Source organism: Gavialis gangeticus, unplaced genomic scaffold (genome assembly GCF_001723915.1).
Source record: "Gavialis gangeticus isolate Ggan-Ray unplaced genomic scaffold, GavGan_comp1, whole genome shotgun sequence".
Classification (NCBI taxonomy): Eukaryota; Metazoa; Chordata; order Crocodylia; family Gavialidae; genus Gavialis; species Gavialis gangeticus.
The window spans coordinates 94,636,579-94,642,578 of record NW_017729033.1 but is presented as its reverse complement, the minus strand read 5'-3'; the positions used below and the strand labels follow the sequence as shown (position 1 = coordinate 94,642,578).

At 46.3% G+C, this 6,000-nt stretch overlaps 1 protein-coding gene across 1 annotated transcript in view; it reads left to right on the top strand.

Annotated features, from left to right (window-relative positions):
- The window catches only part of GRID2 (glutamate ionotropic receptor delta type subunit 2), a 1,321,020-nt gene that overhangs the window by 803,100 nt on the left and 511,920 nt on the right, over positions 1-6,000 (top strand). The gene's annotated exons all lie outside the window — the stretch shown is intronic.

The window sequence follows — 6,000 nt, the reverse complement described above, 5'->3', positions numbered from 1 at the left end:
GGTTAGTAACTTATCGATAGTCCCTCAGTCTCAGGTACACATCAAATTGATTCAGCAAAATCAGGCGTCCCCAATCCACACTATCAGAGGGAAAACCAGGGGAAGGTCCTTGAGTCAGGATCTGGTCTTCGCTCACACAGGGAGTAAGAGATCCGGGGGCATGGGACAGCAATGACCCTTCTGTTCCATCCTTCCTGCAGGTTATTTAACATGAGTGTTCTTTTATATTTTGTCTATGCTAATTTGTTGACTTTGTAGCCACTCATAATCTTATTCTATAGCTGCTATCCTATAGGGTTAAAAGATGTTAGAAATCATTGTAATAAGTTACTACTTAAGCTTGGGTTTACCCAATAAGCAAATCACACTACATCACTACATCACTTTGGGGTCTGAGATTAACATGTTCCCACCCAAGTTCAACCCACTCCATTAATTATACTTTATGGTTAGATTCATTAATTTTGCTGACTTTAAGCAAAAATTATTAAATCAGCTAGATTTGCAGTTTTATTCTTTAGTTCTGCTTTTTAAAACTCATGCTGTCTCAAGATTAGTGCAGACAGCTATATATAATTCTTATGGGTTATACTCCAGACAGACAGGAAACAATTTCATAAGCTCTATCTCAGATATCTTCAAAAAGCATTTTCTTTTTGCTATAAATTTCTTGTTAACCCTTCTGGTTCTGGCCATCACAATCTACACCTTGCTTTTTGAAGTATCTGCTTTATAAATATGACTTTTGCCAGGTGGCGTATGTAGCATCAGTATGAGCAACAACATTTATTTTGGCATATGGGAGGAAACGGAGCAACCACCTTGTCCCACAGTAACATTGACAGGTTCCCCCTTGCCAGTCCACAATCTACCGCTGATGACTGACATGCCAGTTTTGCACTTCTTCAATTGCAGCTGGGTGTTCCCAGTATTTCAGTGTGTCCAAGGCCTTGGCAGTGGGTGCAATCTGGGGTTCGGGAGCATGGGAATGCCTCACATTAATCAAACAATAGCAAACGACTAGCAGTCCCATCATGATGGCATTCCACCCCTTCATTGTTGGATGGGGGTGGCAGCATTGCTCTGGAGCAGGATGATGACTCCAGAGCACCCCAAGGTTGCTATGGCTGTTCCCACAGATGGACCCAATCTGCAGGAACAAGGAAAAATGAGTCTGGCTCCTGTTAGATGGATCTGACTTTGACACCCGCCATGAGTTATATGTCTCCCATGCCATTAGCACCCCTTCTTATTTGTCCCCCTGCAGATGCCTAACTTCTACTTAGTGTCCTGCCTGGAGTTTCCCCCAGCCACCCCTTGGCCATTCTACTGCTGGCTTACGGGGCCTGCTTTGATCAAAGGCTTGTTGCATGGGGCTTCTTCCGGTGCAGGGCCAATTGTTGGCCCAGTTGACTGAGCAATCCAGGTGCAGGTCCTAGTCTTTGAGAGCCAAACCAATGACCATTCGCAGGTTGCACTTTAAGATACTATTGCCTCATTCTACCAGTCCATTAGATTGTGGGTGATAGGGAATGTGATAAGTCCACAGCACATGATGTTTTGCGGCCAACTCATAGACAAGATGGTTGTGAAAATGTGAACCGTTGTCACTTTGCAACTCTATGGGAGGTGGGTAGATGGTTAGCAGGTTTTCCAGTGCTGCACAGGTGTCCTGTGCAGTGGCCTTGGCAGAGACCCGGGCAAACATCATTCCAGTGACTGCTTCCACTGCTACAAACACATACTGTTGCTTTCTGGGGGTGCGGGGAGGAAACTTGCCATATTACGTTCACATTGTGCAACAACAAAAGAGGTAGTCGAGGCAGGGGTTAGTCAGGCCTTGACTTTCTGGCAGGTGATGCAGGAGTTAACTAATTCCTGTGCTTCCCTTTTAGTTAGGTGAATGCCCCAGGTGGCTGCTAGGTGAGCAGTGCCATTGTGGCCAGGGTGTCCATGCTGCTAATGCATCCATTCTGTAGCTAGCACTCCAGAGGTTTGCTGGAGGAAGGGGCCGGGCACCTTCTGTGGGGGTGGCTGAGCATCTGCTTCAGCAACAAGGGCTTCTGTGCTGTCTTTGGCTAGCTCATCTACTTGCCTGTTCCACTTTGCTTCAGGCCCTTCAGCTTTTTTGCTCCCATGTGCTGCACTAACATGTTGTATATGTAAGGGAAGGCCTCCCTGTGCCATTGTCCACAAAGCCTCCCACTCATCACAGCTTCAAATGTCTCTGCCTTGTCTTTTGAAGTTTTCCTTTTTCCACAAGGGTAGCTACTTGGTGCAACCCTCTACTACCATCCATGAATTGCAGTAGATATAAATGGGTTTTGTATAGCCTGACTCTTGTAACAGTTCATAGTTGGCTACATTGACTACAGCGGCCAGTTCAGCATACTGTGCACTTTGGCCGTTCCCCCCATCGTAAGCTGCTTACTATTGTGAACCCATATGGCAGCACTCCTCCAGGTGTGACTTTTGGCTGAGCTGTTGGTAAACTAGACTTCTGTCTTCTGATGTTTCCATGTCGGGTGAGAAGGGAGGTGCTTCCTTGATGGGAGATGGCTCATCAGAGCTGACTGCATCTGGGTATATGTTAACCGTGCTTTCTGTGACCTTTTCCACTAGTGCTGAACGTCTCTTTGGGGTTACCCACTGAGCCTGACTTAAAATATAATAGATCTATTTCTACACTGTTGTTTCATGGGACCTCCCTCTGGGCGGGAGGTATCAGTCAGACAATGCCATTCCTAGGATGGGTACCGGAGTGGTTATGACAGTGGGTAACTCCCCTCTCAGGGCCTCTGTGGCTTCTAAAACTGCGGCTGTATTTGTTCTAGCAGGGTGTATCGGCTTCAGCCCCCTCCCAGCCTCGGCTCTAAAACCCAAGGGGCTTTCCCTCTGCCTCAGGTGTACCTCTCTGCCATAAGCTCTAATGGGGCCCCCCGTTGGACACATTTACATGGAGTCAGAGCTCCTCTTCTAGGCGTCATGCTGCTAGGGAGGCGTGGGTGGTTACTGCCGCCTTAAGGGCCCGCATGGCATGTTGATGCTCGGGGCCCCATTCCCACTGTGCTTTTTTCTTGCACAAATTATACAAAGGCTGGGCTGACACACTAAACTTGGGGACATGCAGGGGCCAGAAGTTAAGCACTCCCAGCTGGGCTTGCAGTTCTTTTATATTGTTGGGGCAGGGGTATCTACCAGGCTCTGCAGCTCTTTAGTTGGTATGGTGGGTCTGCCTTGTTGCCACTGGATTCCCAGGAATTCACGCTGGGGCCCAACTTCTTGGATCTTTTTGCTGGACAGCATGAATCCAAATGCCTGCACCTTCTCCTTTAGGAACTCAAAAGCACAAATGGTGAATTCCCGGTCCTGGCCTCCCACCATGACATCATTGACATACTGCCAGGCATGCACCTTTGGGTGGCTCAATTGGACTTCATGGACCACCTCAGCTAGCACTCTGTGGGCCAAGGTGGGGCTGTGCACCCAACCCTGGGGTAGGACTGTGTAGGTGTACTGCTGTCCCAGCCATGTGAAGGCAAACAAAGGCTAGTGATCTTCATGGATGGGAATAGCAAAGAACAAGTCTTTAATGTCCATGGATCCCATCCACTGCAGTCCGTAACACCTAATGTTTTCTGTTAATACAGGCATGGATGGGACCACAGCTGTCATATGGTTGGTATTGGCATTCAAAGCTCTAAAGTCAATAGTCAATCGCTAATCCCCATTTGGTTTATGTACCAGCCACACCAGGTTGTTGTATGAAGAATGAGTCCGAATAATGGTTTCATCCTCCTGTGCCGATTGATGATGTCCTAGATGGGTTATGTTGCTTTGGGGGGGGGGGTGCGGTATTGAGGTTGGTGTACCCCCTTCATGGCCGGCAGGGATAGCAAGGTCATGGAACATTGGGCTACTGCTGTCATCACATCTTTCTGCTCGATTTCCTGGGCTGTGGTACAGCCAAACTGCTAGGTTTCCTGCTTAAGAATAAACCGCTGCCCTTGCAGCACGTTTAGTCTCAGTAGGTTCGGCCCTCCCTGGAGCATTACAGCAGCTGCTGTTACTATGAAGCTGTTAGGCAAGGTGAAAGTGGGCCAGACCAGATGTCCTGGTCATCTGGTGCCTCCAACTCCTACCACCTGGCAGGGGGTTCTTCGTGCCCCTTTCCAGTCTGCACAGTCCAAAACACATACCTGAGCACCAGTGTCTAGTAGAATGTCAATTGACTTTTTCCTTCCACTTAAACAAATATTTATAGGCACTTTGATTAAGGGGCTAATATTATTGTGTGTTACCGGTCCCCGATCCTCTACTGCCCCCATGATGGCCCTTTCCACAGGAGGCTGGGTCAGCCAGGACTCCTACTGTGGGGGGTTGGGGACTGCCAAGGGTTTTGTCTTCTTCCCCTTCCCACCCTCATAGTGTTTGATCTATAACACTTGCAGGACTGTGGTAGGCAGTCCATCAATTTGCTCTTTACTAAACCCTGCTGCCAATAACTCTCTCCACATTTGCGCCCGTGGAGCTTTAGGTTTTTCATTTCCCACTTTCCCGGACTTGTGGGGCCCTGCTGGGTCATCTATCTTGGAGGCCACTGCCATGGCCTTGGCAGTTTTTATTGGTTTGCAAAGCCCTGGCTTCTACAAGGGGGGCAGAAGTTGTACCAACCGCTGGATCACATTTCTTACCAGGTGAGTCACTAACTCTTGTTGTAATGCCAGCAGAGCCAAAGTGCATTCCGTCAGTGCTCTCTGGCAGAACTTCCTCCACATGGTTTCTGTCACTAATTCTTCATCTAGAGTATGCCTCCAGTTTCCTGCTTGAATGATTTCTGTCAAAGGTAGCTGATAAAGACAACGGATAGCTTCCTCTAAGTTAGTCCATGCCCATGAGGGGGTGTTAAAGTCTTCTTCCATATTACCCGTGCTGTCAGAGGGAGAACCAGGGGAAGGTCCCTCAGTCAGGATCTTGTCCTCGCTCACAAAGAAAGGGCGGAACAGAAGGGTCATTGCTGTCCCATGCCCCGGATCTCTTACTCTGGTCCTCGCTCACACAGGGAGTAAGAGATCCAGGGGCATGGGACAGCAACGTCCCCCTATTCTCCCTGTGATGGCATGGATTAGGGACACCTGACTTCACTGAATCAACTTGACGTGTACCTGAGACTGAGGGACTATCGATAAGTTACTAACCAAGTGGGAACACTTGGTTGATTTCTCTGTCTGTTTTTATTATCACTGCCAATTTTAACTTGTAGTGTTATGTTATCTGTTTATTAATTTAACCTTTTTACTAACTGTCATATGTGTAAACTATATCTTTTGTTGTTATAAGTAAAATTCATTCTTTTTTATCAGTGAAACTTGTCATTGCTTTCCTCCCAACATCACCTCCTCGATCCCAAACCGAAAAAGCCCAGTGGCTAATATAAGTTGCAGTACTTAGTTAGCCTGCAACTAAATTGATACACTCACAGTGCCCAGCAGGCCTGTGACAACATGCAAATTAAAGCTTGATAGAAAACTGTTATACAGTTAGTACACATTTTCAAGGTATTTATGGATGGTTGGAGCTCTTTATTGTGCAATAGCTACTTTGCATATGTAGAGGGTCTTAAGGTAATTGCACAATTAACTAGTTAATTGCACAATATCTGTAATGTGTAGAAGGGGGCCTCAGAAAGATTTCTTTATGTTTACATTAAGAATTCAACTTAGGCTTGTTCATGACAGTCTCTTTGTATAATGTATTATTTAATAATTACAAATTATTTATTTTTTTCTATTTTAATGTCTAGCCTCTAGCATTGTTGGAACAGATAATCCAGTAAACTACTAATGTATCATCCTCTCTAAGTCCCCTGGTTTTTTAATTCCACTAATTTAAAAAACGCAAACTGTGGAAAGTCAGAAAGTAAGTCCTTGGTGTGCTGCTTGGAGTTATATCATTATTTTATTAGTTAAAACAGTAAAAAATGTTGAATGTTCTTAATCA